General features: G+C 41.4%; 1 protein-coding gene across 3 annotated transcripts in view; it reads left to right on the top strand.

Moving 5' to 3' along the window:
* The window catches only part of SPSB4 (splA/ryanodine receptor domain and SOCS box containing 4), a 174,078-nt gene that overhangs the window by 147,273 nt on the left and 11,405 nt on the right, over nt 1-15,400 (top strand). The window lies entirely within an intron of this gene.

Here is a 15,400-nt window from a genome sequence, read left to right as displayed (position 1 = left end):
ATATATGTGAGGTTTTTTGTGGGGGCGGGTAACTATTTCCTATGCCCCCAGGATACGTGTTCATTTTGTACAGCCTACAGTGCTCAGATGGATGAAATCCCAAAGTCAGGAAACTTCAAGCTAGCAAACACAGTGGCGCCACCCTTTCCCCAACACATAAACAGTCACGTTTTGCAGTGAGGTAACCCATCAACAGTAGTTTGCATCAGCAGTAAAGATAACACCTACACCTCACAGTAAAATATTACATGCATGTGTGCACAGGGAATGTTTAACTTCATAGACACAATGCCAAAGTTCCAGTTATTGTTTATTGCAGCCCCATATGAATGAATGAATGAATGAATGAATGAATGAATGAATGAATGAATCTTTATTTGTGTCAGCCATGACCATAGCAATAAAACAACAATATGATATACAAAGAATAAAAATAAAAAGGTCAATTATATAAAATAGATTTTAGGGTTTTGAATCAATAGTCAAATAGTGGATCTTATTCTAATTGCCCAAGCTAAAAACCTTGCAACCTTTGCTGTCACCTGCTCATCTTGATCTGCCAAGAGAAAAGACATTGTGGCAGTGGTTGAACAACCCGGAATGGACAGGAAAAGAGGGGTGATAACCTCATTCTTCAAGTCTTTATAAAGAGTGCAGGCCAGAAGTGCATGCGCCACCAATTCGGTACTGCCATCTCCACAGGGACATAAACGTTTTTCGTGTGGAATCTGTTGGAATTGTCCCTCAAGTACAGCCGAGGGCAATAAATTCAATCTTGTGAGAGTAAAAGCGCGTCTTTATTTTAGAATTGCTAGGTTATACAGATAGCGTGCCAGAGAGTGGAAATGGGTAGGTGGAAAATAGTCACACCATGGGCAAAATTTCCTTATTGTGGCCAAGTTGTTCTGACGCTCGATTTCATTTAGCCCCATATGTTAAAATGTCGATATGAACCCTTAATGGTGGGTTCTTACTTTTAGGCCACGTTGCACCATGCATTACCACGTTTCACAGGCATACCTTCTCCTGAAGAATCTCGGGAGCTGTAGTTTGTTGAGTGTCCTTAGAGTTGTCAAAGGCTGCAGTTCCCAGAGTGGCTTAACAATAAATCACTCTTCCCAAGGAACTCTGGGAATCTCCTCACAGCTCTCAGCACTCTTAAGAAGCCATACTTCCCTGGATTATTTGGGGAAACCATGAGTGATAAAATGACATAAAAGTGCTTTACATGTCTTGCCTGGGTAATTTTAGCCTTGTTTTCACACAGCTCCTCCCTGTTCACGTGCAAAAGCAAAAGCTGTACACTGCCATATGTGAATGCATAATTTGCAAGGATTAGGTACAATAATTTATCAAAGAATGCACTGTGGACGTGGCCTATTGGTCTCCAGTTCTTGGCATAAACTAAAGTAACCTTTTGGTTTCTAGTACCCTCTGAAAAGCAGCACTATCTGTCGCTCCCTACCAGTCCACTAAAGGGCTAATCTGAGTGCTGACAGAAGCCTTGTTCTGTATCTTAATTGTTTGAATAAGTGTCCTCTCTGTCTGCGAAGTAAACACACAGCTGTTGAAGCAGCTGGATCAAGAGATAATTGAATAATGGGCAATTCCTAGATAGAAAAGATCACACCCCAGTAGTAAATACATAACAAAATTCTTCCTAACAGGATATGAGTAGGTGGACTGTTAAGATAAGAAACTTTACTGATATTTGTGGGGGCAGACCATAAGATGAGCCTGTTGTACCAGGCGAATGGCTCATCTCACCAGCATCCCAGACTTTGGAACTCGCTCCCTAGAAAAGTTTAAACTGGCTTCCTTCTTGTCCTTTTGCTGGCAGGTGAAGACTTCCTTATTCCAACAGGCTTTGGGGAACTGACTACTTTTAATGAAAGGGCTGGTGCCATGCTGTTTTTATTGCAATTATCTGTATGCTTTTCATAGGTGTTTGTGTGTTTTAATTCTATTAATTGTTTTTAAAGATTTTTTTCTCTGTTTTTATTTTATTGGTAAGCTGCATTGAGTTCCTGCCAGGGAAAAAGGCAGAGGTATAAATATATAATAATAATCTTGTTCTCACAGTGGCTTAGCTGGACTTGGGTATAGTAGCACTCTGCCCACCTGCTACTCCCTGTTGTTCAGAGGCATAATGCCTCTGACTATGAATATAGAACATAGCTTTGTCCTCCATGAATTTGTCTATAAACTCTTTTAAAGCTTCCCTAGTTGGTGCTTCCACCAACTAGGTTCCACCTGTACCTATAGATTCCACCTATACGCTGTGTGAATCTTTCAGTGCTTAACTTCCATTGGATATCCATGATCTCATGCATTTTGAGATCTGGCTTATTGTATTTGCTCCAGTTTGTATTTTAATCAAATGTAGTAGGATGTGACTTTTAATTATCTATGCAACATCAAATGCATGTGGTAGTGTTGAAAACTGCAGACACCACTTTTGGTGTTTACAGGTGATTAAATGTTCACAGAAGACACAAAGGGAGATGTTGGGAACTTATTCTCAAAACTGACATTGATCATGTCAAAGTGTTGTTTAAAGCTGTGGTGGGGATCCTTTTTCCCTACACGAATGCAACATTTCCTTCAGGAACAATCTTTCGGGGCCAAAGTGCCAGTTGTGGGTCAGACCAGAGGCAAAAAGCAGGCAGAGCAATAGACATGGTTCTTATAGTAAGCTGCATTCCTGCCATGCAAAATCCAGGTGTTTGTATGCATATATCTCTACATACAGGAAAGCAGTAGACACTATCCTGGTTCAAAGACACTACATTCAGCCCCAAGACCTGATATATTGTATTAAATTCATCCAATACAAGAGGCACTCAAATACACTTTCTCTTTGAAATTGTATTATGGGGCATGTTTTTCCCATGGTATGCTAGGAAGTAAGCACCAGCAACATGTGAGGTTGGGGCAGTTGTGTATCTGGAGGGTGCCATGTCAGAGTACACATTTGAACTGGGCCTTTGGTTATGTAGTTTGTGTTTCTTCTGTCATGGGGAAGGACTGTAGCTCACGGATAGGTCATTGACACCTCAGGCGAAAGGTCCCACGTTCGATTCCTGGCATCTCCAGGTAGGGAAGCGAATTGCCCCCTGCCTGAAACCCTGGCAGTCGCCTCTCCAGTCAGAAGAAGAGGAGGAGTTTGGATTTGATATCCCGCTTTATCACTACCCTAAGGAGTCTCAAAGCAGCTAACAATCTTCTTTCCCTTCCTCCCCCACAACAAACACTCTGTGAGGTGAGTGAAGCTGAGAGGCTTCAGAGAATTGTGACTAGCCCAAGTGTGATTAACCCAGCAGATGCATGTGATGGAGCGGGGAATCAAACCCAGTTCACCAGATTACGAGTCCACTGCTCTTAACCACTACACCACACAGCATAAACAATATTGAGCTAGATGGACTCTGCATAAGGCAGTGTCATGTGTTCCTATGATTGATGACATTCCTGTCCCTCTTCTTGTTCTCTCAAGTCAGAGTTAGAGGCTGGCCAGAGGTAAAGCTCTGGCAATGAGGCGAGAAAAGGTGCCAATTTCTTTCTATGTGCTGCTTTTGCTTCTAATGTGCTGCTTGGGTAGGGATAATATAGTCTTTTAGCCCAGACCCGGCCGGCTGCCACAGACTTCATCCATTGAACTCTTCAGGCCAAGGTGTCTGTTGCCTAATCTTTTTTTTTATATAAATCCTTCTTTTAACTACAGATAAGCAGTAAAAGTAATAAAGCCCTCCTTTCCAATTTTGTGAAAGAACCATCCATGAAATGTGTCTAATGCACTGACATGTGTGGAATGATTAAAATCCTGAGCAGACAGGAAAAGTAGATTGTAAACCTGCATCACTTGTGGTTATGCAATTGAACTGACAGTTGTTGTGTTTGAAGTGCTGTCCCTGTAATGGAGTGTCCTTGAGCTGTCGGGAGCAATGAGTGGGTGCTGTCTTGTCAGAAGCAAACATCCAGCTTTCTGCAGAAGTTGCCTGTTTTGCTTGACGCTCTGGTTACAGACCCAGTGCCAATTAGCTACTTAAGCTCAGACTGAGAGCAAAATTTAATACGGTTGGTCCAGGTGAAAAGATACTGAATATTGATGGAGATGGTACCCTTCTTATATATTCCTGCATGAATGGCACTCAAGACTACAGCAGCTTTCCTTTTCCTTTCAAGCCAAAGCAAACAAATTGCCAGGCCATGCAAGCATCCTGGGGCCCGTTTCTTGTTCTTTTTGCTTACGTTACTCTGCCAGTCTGTAAACTAGTGGTAGCCAACATGGTCCAAACCCCTGACAATACAACAGGTACACCTGCTAGGTGAGATGGCCCATTGGTCTGACCTAATATAAAGTAATGTGTTTGGAAGCTTTTTCTGAAGGTAGCACTTTTATGCTGAGAGCAAAGGAGGTGGAGTGCTTAGGGCAGGCTTCCTCAACCTCAGCCCTCCAGATGTTTTTTGCCTACAACTCCCATGATTCCTAGCTAGCAGGACCAGTGGTGACCTTGAAGTGCGCGGGGTGACCTTTGGCCAGTCACCCAATTTAAACTTAACCTGCTTAAAGCTGGGGTGGGTGGGAGGAGGACCACGTACACCATCCATGAGCTCCTTTGAGGAAAGATAGCTAATTTTATTACATGTATATTCTATCTGATGCATTGTTACTATATACATTTTTTTTCTTAGTATGAGTGGTAGACAAGACTGTATTAGTAGCTTTGGGGTTGGATCCAAAAAGACTCATAACTTAAGAGTTATCTATACCTTTCAGCTGTAACAGACACTTCTCTAAAAAGTGCTGAAACTCCTCAGTAGTGTATTTGGGAGCAGTGTGGAAGCTGTAGTAGGAGGGAGTCAGTGCCCATTGTACCCCCAATTTGGAGACCTGGCTAGCCACTGCTAGTCAGAGTAGAAATGCTGAGCTAGAAGGATCAGTGGTCTGACTTTGAATAAAGCAGCTTCCTCTTGTGGAATTTTGGCCTTTTTCGGTCATACGCTTAATCCTCTTTGGCTCAGCATTCTCCAAGATTTATTGCAGCACCATTCACAGTCTCCCTTTGATGAAACATCAAATAGACTAGGCACCTTCAGTGCACTAGAGTATTGGATGATCCATCTGGGAAAGCAGAAGTGTGTGTGTGTGTGTGTGTGTGTGTGTGTGTGTGTGTGTGTGTACTGCTCACACTCATCTCAGGAATATTTTCCCATCTCCAAAAATGGAAACTAATTACAGCCATTTGAATGATCCCAAAATCCAATTGTGTTTACTTGAACAGATGCAGGGGACAATTGTGTTTTTACTACAGAAGTAACAGATGCAACAAAACATGTCTCTCCTGTACTGGTTTCTGTAGCCACAGCAGGTACTGTAACCCTCCAACAGTTTGACTTCACCCCCAAAGGGACAATTCTCTACTACTGTGTGAAACTGTGTATTCGTCATCAGTATTTGCAATCTTGTTGAGTGCCTTAAAATGTCGACCCATTTTTTAATAGCCTAGCACAAAGAAGGTTTATGTTCTGTATGCGGAGGGACACACACTTGTAAAATTTCACCTCACCACTAGCACTAGATTTTGGCTTTGTAGGGCTGGATATGGTGTCAAAAGGGGCTTGTATGTGTGTTTATGTATTTAATAATTGACTTGGACTTTTAATATTCAGGAATAGAGGGGTATTTGAAAGTTACTGAAATTTATCTAACATACTGGTGACTGAAAAATAATAATAAACATGGTTTAAGAAGCCTGGAAGGATCCACTTACCAGAAAATATTAGAAAAACTAGTATGTTAATTTAGAAAAATTACCAAAGAAACCATGGATGGAAAGTATAAAACCTTGATTTCTTATTTGATGACTGTCTGGTCACCCCATATCATAATTTCTTTGGGTGGCTCACAAAACAAATGTTATTGAAATAAAATACAAAATGATAAGTAAAACACAGCTATTTAAAACTAAATGTAAGTTCATAAGTTATTTAAAAGTTCTGGGTGGGCAAAAAGGTAGTCAACTTGTGCTATAAAGACCCAAAAGATGGCTCCAGGTGAATCACTTTAAGAAGGCTGTTCTATAACTGGGGTGCCATTACGAAATGGCCCCTTTCCTTCCTACCTCACCTCATTTAGCAAGTATACTTAGAGCAGGACCTCTGAAGAGAAACTTGAAAATAGCCCCAAACAAGTGTGTGAATGACAGGCATTAAGAGAAACAGAGAAGAGCGTTCAAGCTCTGTGAAAGGCAAATAGAGTGGGAAATTCAAAGATGAATTGTAGTGCTTGACAAATGGAACATTGCCTGAAAAATATACCAAATAGGGTGATTTTTGTTCCTTGGCCATTAGTAATCACCATTGGCATAAATCAATTAAATAAGAAAAAATACTATATCTTAGTCAAATAAAATATAAATACTATGTGGCACCTTCTAGGTGCAAGAAAACACCTGGAAAATTAAAGCACTGCAGATGTGGTCTGTTAAGAGAAAATGCAATCATCTTCAGTTTTAAAAACAGGATTTCTGGTGAGTAATGTTGATGTGAGATTGACCTAGCTAGCCTCTGTTACATCTTGCAGCATCAACATCCAGAACAAACTTTAGATTGTAAAACAGTAGAAATGTTGTATAGAGAACTGTCGGAGAGCATCAGGTAAATGAGAAACTACTTGGTTTTATCTTAACCTCATTACATCTCCTAGGAGATAGCAAAATAGATCAGTGCTAATTGAACCACAGCTGTACTTCTTGATAGAAGTTGCAGGGGACAATTGTGTTTTTACTGCAGAAGACTGACACAGTTACTCTGCGTAGCTTGTTTCAGAGACTTGTTTCAGAGATTGTCTTAATGGTCCTGTTCTGAAAGCTAATACTACTACTTTATACAATAACCTGTTTAACTAACGTGATTAATTTGACACAGTAGCCCTAGACAAGTGTTCTATTTAATGAGCATGTGGGGGGAGCAGGGGGCCATGCTGAGTAGCACCACCACCAGCCATGCTGTGCATGCTTGGAAATGCTTCTCGCTGGCATGTACACACAGCACAAATGTGTGCTGGAAGGGGGGCCTTTACAAGTACAGCTATTCTCAAAGGCCAGCAACTATTTCTGCTGTGTGCACAGATGCAAAGGCAAGAGCTACACAGCCCAGCCCTGTCCCCCCCCCCCCATGTATTGGTTTAACTTGTAAGTAGAACTTTGAGGTAGGCCTTTTCTAGTCCTGGATTTTAGGTATTCAGACACCCATGTGCACAGAGGGAGTTGAGATGGTAGCCTGGCCAGCTAGCTTGCTGCATTCTAATTGCTGTTGATTGACAAAATAGGCCTCCAATTTTTGTGGTCCATTTCCTTCCTGTGCATTAGAATTGTTGATGTTGCAATGTTTCTCTTTATATATATGCAAAATTCAACTATTTCCATGGGTGACAATCAATTCTGCTCAGATCTCTCTTCGCTCGTGCCCCACCCCACTGCCTTTCTTCAAGGATGTTGGAAGGATAAAGAGCAGTTCAAAAGCTTAACGATGGCTAAGAGAAATGATTGATTGTCTTATTCTACTACCCTTCTAAATGGAATTATTTAATAATGGAAAAGTATGGACTTGACAAGTTCCTCATAGGAAGTTTATGACCCCCCCCCTCGCTCCCTCCCTCCCTTTCTGTCTTCACTTGTTCTACCATGACTTTCTTCATCATTTTTTTGAAATATATTTAGATTTATAACCTGGTACATAATACCAAAGGGAACTATCCAGAACCTGTCTTTATGCCCTAAAGGCCTACTCCTAAATGGGAGTGTAAGAACATGCACGTCCTGACCGCTGAAATATCAGTGCAACAACCATCTCCTACTCCTTATCTCTGCAGATTCAGGGGGCTTCCCAGTTGCACGAAATATAAATATTTGGGGAAGTCAGCCTCTACGTTTTCTCAAGGCTTGCCAAGGTGCATTCAAGTACTGTAAAGTAATCACAGTTCTGTGGTGGGCAGTATGTAACCCAGCTGAAAAGAAGGGCTAATGTAATGTACTAGGGGTCTTCTCGCCCCTGCATGAACCCTGCACTGTTCCCAAATCTGCTCTGGAGAGTTTGGTGAACCCCCAGAAGAGATGTTGGGGGGCATGTGGCAGGACGAGAGGTGGGGATTGTTCCATTGTGCAAGGAGATCTCCTGCTGGTGACAAAATTAGCTGCATAGCACTGTGTTGAATGTAACCCTAAATGTTTGACGATGCACGAAGTATAGAAGAGATGTATTGTTTCTTATTTCAAATCATTTTCTTATCATTCCAAGGAGTTTGACTGTCTAAATACACCAAGTTAAAAAAGCATTAATAAACGACAAGAACATGACAGGAAGCAGAACAAAGTAACCCTTAAAACAAGACCATTCAATAGGCAGGTTTGGGAGGAGCTAAGCCTCCCTGGAATTAGCTGGACCCCGAGCCAGTCCCACTACTGCCATGCCCCCCTCCACCTTGAATCCCCAGCTGCCATGCATGGCAGGGGTGCAGATGCAGTGGTAGCTCTGCTGCTCCTTAAAGTCCTGCCACTTAGTGGCCAGAGTCTGGATCATTCACTAAACTCTCTGCCATGCCAGTTCTGAAATTCAGATTCTAATGGTTAGGAACATGGCAGGTCTCAGCAGCCTCCAGTTCACTTCCTCCCCCAACTGGAGACCCCCTTGCAAGGCATCAATTCCTGCCATAGACATGTCCCAGGAAAAAATAAATTTCTCGTCATTGTAGTTTTCCAAGCTGCAGGGAAGGAGGCGTGTGTACTCTGAGCTGGGACAGATTTCTAGTTTTAAATGTGCAAAGTAACTCAATTGCAATATACTATGTAGAGCTATGAGATAAGCCTTACAACAAAAAGGAGATGCTGTAACAAGGTTTACCTCGCCTGAGCCGGTTCACTCCTGTGGAGATTTCTCCATGGGCCAGATCACGTCTGCGCAGATGCAATTCCCGGTGTCTGCATCTGCATAGATGCGATTTCCGGCGCCAGGGAAGTGAGTCCCCGTTCCACTCTGCGCTGGTTTAGCACAGCGTGTGGGGACTCACTGAGTGGGTGGCTCGGTTCTGGGGTGGCTCGTGGGCCGTTTAAATGACCCCTGTGCTAGAAACTCTTTTTGAAAGCCTACATGAAGATTTAGATCAAATTAGATGGTAAAGCACTCTGTTTAATAGCCTTTTGTGAAGCCCTGCAGTATTCTTTTTAACAGCCTTCAACCTATTTCATGACAAACTATACCATATTTTTCCGTGTATAAGACGACCCCTATTTTTTAAACCCAAAATTAAGAAATTAAGTTGCTTAGCTTTTTTGGAGGGGGGGGGTCACTTCCGCCAGTCGCTCACCCGCCTGCCCACCACTGTTGATCGCTTGCCACAGCCACTGCCAATTGCACACCTCTCCCACAGCCCGCTCGCCGCCACCAACAGCCCACTTGCCGCAGCCGCCAATCACTGCAGCCACAGCCAATCACCAGCAGACCTTGCCGCAGCCGCCAATCACACGGCCAATAGCCGTTGCCAATCTCCTGCTTGCTGCTGCCATTAATCCCGTGTCCCCCCCTCCGCATTCACTATCTGTGTATAAGACAACACCCAATTTTTGCCTTTTTTTTTTTTTTTTTAGCAAAAAGCACCGTCTTATACAGGGAAAAATACAGTATCTGCTTTCACTTATTTCACTTCCAGTTCTAAAATCATGTGTGGGTGGAAAGAGAAGAGTTGTGTTGTGAAGTGAAGTGAAGAGACTGGGGCTTGTTTATTTGTATAGTGCAGATATTTTCTTAGCTGTTTGCGTGTTGTCGAAATGAAGTGCTTGGATTTCCTGTGGATTTCTGCTACTGACACATTGCTTTAAATGAACAAATTTACTTTCAATCAAAACTCTGAACGTTCATCCGGTAGCAACTTAAAGGTTTCCCTCGTCTTGTGAAAACAGCTTTAATGGAATCCACTCTAGCATAAAGGTCACCTTCTTTTTAATGACTTGCTTTTTACTTTCATACCCTTGGCAATTGATAGAGATTGCGCAGTATGAGACGCTGAATGTCTTCAGGTATTGGATTTTTAAACATATGTGCTTTTGAAAGGAAATGTATATTTTTCCCTGGGTGAGGTGGACAGTGGCCATAAATTACTGCCTGTTGACCACTCAGGGATGATGGTCTGTAAGTGCATTGCCGTGTGTGTCATCATGGATAAGTTTTTTGTTTGTTGCAGTATAACTGTGTGATGAAATTATGGCATTCAACAGCACAAAAATTATACAGCCTGCTGTGATGTTCAGTCTTATATCCTGATCTTTCCTGCTCGGTCCATAAGCAGCAGAGAACCCAGGGAGTGCAGTGAGAGTCTTGACAGGATTGTGACAGGAGTTGGTTGTGCAAGGCCTTCAGGAAGGTTAATTCAGATACAGAAGCAGGAAGGGTTTGTAGATAAAGGCATCTGTCACTCAGCCCAACATGGGTGAGAGAATCCTTAAAAATGGACTGTGATATACAGTGGTACCTTGGGATAAGTACTTAATTCGTTCTGGAGGTCTGTACTTAACCTGAAACTGTTCTTAACCTGAAGCACCACTTTAGCTAATGGGGCCTCCTGCTGCCGCCGTGCCACCAGAGCCAGATTTCTGTTCTTATCCTGAAACAAAGTTCTTAACCTGAAGCACTATTTCTAGGTTAACCTGAAGCGTATGTAACCCGAGGTACCACTGTACAACCTTTGTCCTTCCCATCAGGGATTCATCTGGTCCCTTACTGACCTCCAGCCTGGCAACTTTACTCTTCAGGAGACCAGAATGTCTTGCTGTAAGTAGTAAGTTAAGGTTCAGAGAGGTTTTAGCCACAAAGCTCCATTTATTTTCAACCTCTTTTTTCCTGTTTGCCTTCTTCCTTTCCTTCTATCCTTAATAAAACCATTCATTCATTCTCTTTACTGAGTTTACATTTATCTTTACATTTATCAAAAGAGAAAGAAACACACAATTTGCTCACAATATATTTCAAAACCAGTTTTCTCTCCCCGCCCCCTTAAGAGTCAGCAGGACTCATCCAACTTTCTGTGATACTTTACTTCATTAAGGAACAACTCATAATTTGTAATGGTAATACTGCTGATCAATGGCAGAGAAAGACAAACATAGGAGACTGCAGCCTTGAGAGGCAGAAGGAGCAGGTAAATTGCTTGGAGCAGATGACTTATGGCCCCTCCAAGAAACAAAAATGATGAAGATAAGATCCCAGACCACATTGTAGCAATAACTTAATTATAAAAACAATTGTAGCTATAAAGCAAAAATGTGCAAAACATTCCATGTCTAAAAACAGTTAAATTTGGTTCCAATGCAGTATTTCCACAGTTGTTCACTAGAAGCCAAATGATAAGCGAATCTCAGCAAAAATGGGTGTAGTAAAGATCCCAACTATCATTACTGGTAATTGTATTAAGATCTTCAGGTATGCAGTATTTTGGTATTTGCCTTTCAAATGTGGAGCAATTTGTTTTCAAACGTTTCTTCAAATTCAGAAATCTCAAAAGAACCTACAGTTTGTGATAGAAAAGCTTTTAAACAAACCAGGAGACACAGCTTCCTTGAGAAACCTGAAATCCAGTTCACGTAGGCTCCACATTCCATCGTACATAGACTGTGGGAAGGCCAGTGTGAATGGACTTGTGGGTAGGGTGTCTGAGGTAGGTCTGAAGTGAAAGTCCTACCAGTTACAAGGGACAAGGAAGGGAATGTACCTCTGCCTAAAGTTTCGCTCAGTTGGATCGGGCAACTTTGCTGATATGAACCTAGATGAGCTTGGGAAATGCATAGCTTTCTTGCCCCTGAGAGTCAGCTGTTTCCCTGGACTGTGATTTGTGTGCTTATAAAAATCAGCCTTTGGAGGCTTTTTATATAAGCCGTAATTAGGATTCAGAACTTGTATGTGCAGCAGGGAACACTTTCGGGAGGGAGGGAATTATTATCTGTAGGTTCTTCATTGTACATGCAGATATTGGCTTGAAACTTAACAATTTTGGCTCTGCTCTAGTTAATATGTCGTAAATAGACCCTCCTAGGTTAAAGGATCTGCCATAAACCGTGACCATCAAATGTGGCACTGCATTTTGCTTAGAAACGGCACCGTTTTGTCTTGAGTGGTATTCTTTCTTGTGTCTTCTGTAATCTTTTAGCTGTTTCTTTTTAAGCTTACTCCAAATCTCTGCCTTCTTTCACGGCAGAACAAGCATTGCTCTCTCTGTGTCACCTTTATTGTTTATATTAGTTTTAGAAGTTTTGGCACAAAGAATAAGATGCAATCAAGATATTAAAGGAATAAGGGTGGGACAGGGACAATACAAATTAAAAGCATTTGAAGATGACTTGGTGATCTCTGTAGAAGAACCAATAAAGTCAGTTCTGAAATTTGTTTGGAGAAATAGCAGGTCTTAAAATTAATAAAGATAAAACCAAGCTCCTGGTAAAAAACATGAATGATGAGAGTAAAAATAAATTACAAAATATATCAGGTCTAAAGATTGAAAAGTAGGTTAAGTATTTAGGTGTATGGTTAATAGCAAAGAATATAAATTTATATAAAGATAATTATTTGAAAACCTGGGATTATTAAAAGAAATTTGCAAATGTGGCATAGAATGAAACTTTCGTTGCTGGGCAGAGTGTCGACCATAAAGATGAATGTATTACCAAGAATGTTATTTTTGTTTCAAGCAATACCAGTGATCTGCAAGACAGATTGCTTCAACAAATGGCAAAAAGATATTTCTAAATATATCTGGCAAGGGGGAAAACCAAGAATAAAATAGAAAATACTGATAGACATGAAAGAGAGAGGAGGTGCCAAATATGAGGTTATATTATGAAGCATCTTGTCCGTGCTGGCTGAAGGAATGGTTAATACGCATAGGGCTTATTAATTGGCATGCTAAGGTGTCAGAGTGCTGATCCTAAGTAACCTGTGATGAAGCATTAACACCAGCTGTCTGTCTTCCTTGCTTGGAAGAGGGAACTGCATATCTCATGTTTAGGCCAAATATATTTTATAGTGCTGAGAAATCAAGAAGAATGAACACAAGCTACAGGGAAGTGTGTGTGGGGGGGAGGGCCCTAGGTAATAAAGAAAGAAGAGAGAATCGAATTAAATAAATTACCCATAGCTTGTGTTTATTCCTCTTGAGTTCTAATAAAGGAAGCAGAAGGAAGTTATCTGCAGATTAATGCTCTTGTGTCTCTGCTGTGCCCTTTCATTATGAATAAAGAGCCTTGGTAAAAGTGAAGCATTTAACATTCTGTGAAGTGTGTGTGAAGACACTCCAGAAAAGTTTCAAGGGACCACTCCTACATTTCTCTAAACTTTAATAGCAGGTATATGCAAACTGATTAGTGGGGGAAAGGGTAACACACTGGGTATTTTTGGCACGGATGTGTGATTGATTTTATCATGTTTTCATCTCTTGACACTGGGGGCCAGAGTCAATCCTAAACCAATTAGTGCTTGTAGATTTACTAGTTCAGGTCTATAAGCAACCATCTGTTGGTGTGCATTGATCACAAGACATTTCTGCCCATCTATGGAATCAGGTGGCATATTTTAACATTGCTTTTCCCTTTGTGTATCTGATGGTGTGTTTTGAAAACAACTTTGTTGCGTGTCGAAAGGACCACCTAATTATTTATGCTGCACATTGATCACAGATATCTTCTGAGGGGGCACTTTTGGTGGTTTCCCCCAAGCCCTAAGGTTGGGTTGGCCTTCACTCTATGCCCTAAGGCAGTGTTTCCCAACCTTGGGCCTCCAGCTGTTTTTGGACTACAACTCCCATCATCCCTAGCTAGCAAGACCAGTGGTCAGGGATGATGGGAATTGTAGTTCAAAAACAGCTGGAGGCCCAAGGTTGGGAAACACTGCTCTAAGGGACTCGCTACCAAATAGTGGTTCAGTGGGAACTATGTCTTCCTTCTTTCAGATGTCTTTTGAAAACTATAATGTTTAGACAAGCCTCTGCAATATTAATTTTCTCTTCTTAAACCATCAGCATATATCAATGCTTTATTGATGTTTCTAACAATACTTTTATGGGTGTTTTTTAGTGATCTTATTTTTGTACATTGTATACTGCTTTGATGTATTTTTTATGGAAGTGTGGATTATAAATCTGCAAATAAATAAATAAATAAATCTGTTAGGAATGAAAACAGGATTGGTTGTGTGAGTATGCCTTTAGCACTGGGAGTTGTAGCTCAATGACACCTGGAGACCCAAGGTTGGGAGAAGCTGGTCTAGATGATAAAGATGTCTACAACTTGTCCTTTAAGTGGTTGTGTCAATTTATTGCCATGGATCAGCTTTTATTGTTTAGAGCCTCATGAAAGGGAGGGACTAGGAAACCCACATTTAATTGATGTTATCAGGCATATGAAGGGCAGTGATTAATAATGCATGGTCCTGCTTTTGTATGTAGAAAGTACATCAATAAAGTAAATTGTATGAAAAAGTGTGACCTTTTTCAGGATCAAGGGGAGAACCCGATGAATAATTCAAAGTGCATCTCAACCTGGAAGGTGTAAACCTGATAGTTCTGATAATGCAGTAGTGAATTAGCTGTATAAGTTTGCACTTAACCGCTGTTGTCAGGCTGTTCTCGAAACCAAGAGATAATTGGAACATTATGGAAAATCAAGTTGATGTTAAATAAGTCTGAAAAGAAACTATGTTGGCTTTTTATAAATGTATTTAGCCAACCGGTCTGTCTTTTTTTTTTAAAAAAAAAGCCTGGAATCTCATTACCTTTTATAATTTAGGGGTGATCAATGTGTACATTAAAGCGTCCGGTGCATTTTGTACTGGCATAGCTAGTAAAAAAATCTATACTGCAGATGTAATGGGGGAAAGTCACTATGTAAGTCACAGAGGTGAATGGAAAGGGTGACAGGGCAAGTGGCAGAAGTTCACCTCTAACTTTCTTGCACATCTTGTAGGAGCTGACCCAGGTCAAAAATCTGGCGCCCTCCAAATGTTATAGAATATAACTCCAGTCAACCCCAGCCAACATTACCAATAGTCAGGGATGATGGGAGTTGCAGCCAAAAGCATCTAGAGGGCACCAGATTCTGTAAGTTGGTTTAGCACTGCCTGTATAAGTTAGAATACAGTGGTACCTTGGGTTAAGAACTTAATTCATTCTAGAGGTCCGTTCTTAACCTGAAACTGTTCTTAACCTGAGGTACCACTTTAGTTAATGGGGCTTCCCACTGCCGTCGCGCCGCCGGAGCATGATTTCTGTTCTCATCCTGAAGCAAATTTCTTAACCCGAGGTACTATTTCTGGGTTAGCAGAGTCTGTAACCTGAGGCATCTGTAACCCGAGGTACCAC

This window comes from Podarcis erhardii (genome assembly GCF_964252035.2).
Source record: "Podarcis erhardii genome assembly, chromosome: 5".
Taxonomy (NCBI): Eukaryota; Metazoa; Chordata; class Lepidosauria; order Squamata; family Lacertidae; genus Podarcis; species Podarcis erhardii.
This window is presented reverse-complemented; position numbering and strand designations above follow the sequence as displayed.